General features: G+C 42.8%; 1 non-coding gene across 1 annotated transcript; it reads left to right on the forward strand.

Annotated features, from left to right (window-relative positions):
• Positions 1 to 417: 417 nt before the first annotated feature.
• Positions 418 to 524, forward strand: LOC130462153 (small nucleolar RNA R71). The gene has a single exon (XR_008922291.1). It is a non-coding gene; the product is annotated as a small nucleolar RNA R71 (small nucleolar RNA).
• Positions 525 to 1,114: the final 590 nt, after the last annotated feature.

The raw sequence follows: 1,114 nt of genomic DNA on the forward strand, positions 1-1,114 counted from the left end.
TTTTGTTTGTAGGATTGAAATGCGTGACATTGTTCAACAGAGCTCCTACATTCCGGTGCATAATGACCAGACATTCCACAACTTTCACACACAGTAGCAGGTTGGGCACTCATAGCAGCTACACTATCAGGATGGGCAGATTGAGTATTGGCTGCTTGCATATTATCAAACTTATAGTGTAAAGCAGTCAATTGGGCAGTTAATTGTTCAATAGAATTTAAATCATGCTTACCACCCCTGTTAGATAGACCTCTAGGATTTCCATACTGGGCATTGTGAATGGTTATCTCCTCAATCACCTCCATAGCTCTAGGCACCTCAAGTTGCATGAACCTCCCACTGGCAGCTGAATCTAATAAACATCTAGACTCATTGCCCTGACCATTATAAAACTGCTGAATCAAGAACCAATCTTCCAAACCATGGTGCGAGCATTCTCTTTGCAAATCCTTGAATCTCTCCCAGACCTCGAACAAACTCTCATCCGCTTGTTGTGAGATACCTAATATCTGACCCCTCAGACGAGCCGTTTTCTCAGGTGGAAAATATTTAACATAAAAAGCAAGAGCCAAGGATTCCCAATTATTGATTTTCAAAGCCGCCCGATTCAACCCATTAATCCACAATTTAGCTTTTCCACTCAAAGAGAACGGGAAAAGTATCTCCATAGTCTGCTCCGGAGTCAATCCCTTTTGCTTGATGGTGGAGCAATATTGGATAAAGGACTGAATGTGAAGATTCGGATCTTCACCTGGTTCCCCACCGTACTGGCGTCTCTCGATCATGTTAATCAATGCAGGCACAATCTTGAAGGTCTCAGCTGCAATAGAAGGCATGATCGCCTTTGGTAGTACGGACAGACTTAGCTTAGAATAGTCTGTAAGCCGTGGGGTAGGTGGCGGTATCAGATTTTCGTCACCCATCTCTATCTCTGAAATTGAATCTGTATCTGAAGGAAAAAGATCGCCAATATTATGATCAGAATCAGAGTAATTCCCACACTGTGCAATGAAAGTTCTTCGTCTACGAAAGGTTCTTTCGGGCTCAGGATCGAATGGAGTAAGATTACTAGTACCTACGGTCCTGGGCATTGACAAAGACTACAAAACAATGT

Source organism: Spinacia oleracea, chromosome 5 (genome assembly GCF_020520425.1).
Source record: "Spinacia oleracea cultivar Varoflay chromosome 5, BTI_SOV_V1, whole genome shotgun sequence".
Lineage (NCBI taxonomy): Eukaryota > Viridiplantae > Streptophyta > Magnoliopsida > Caryophyllales > Amaranthaceae > Spinacia > Spinacia oleracea.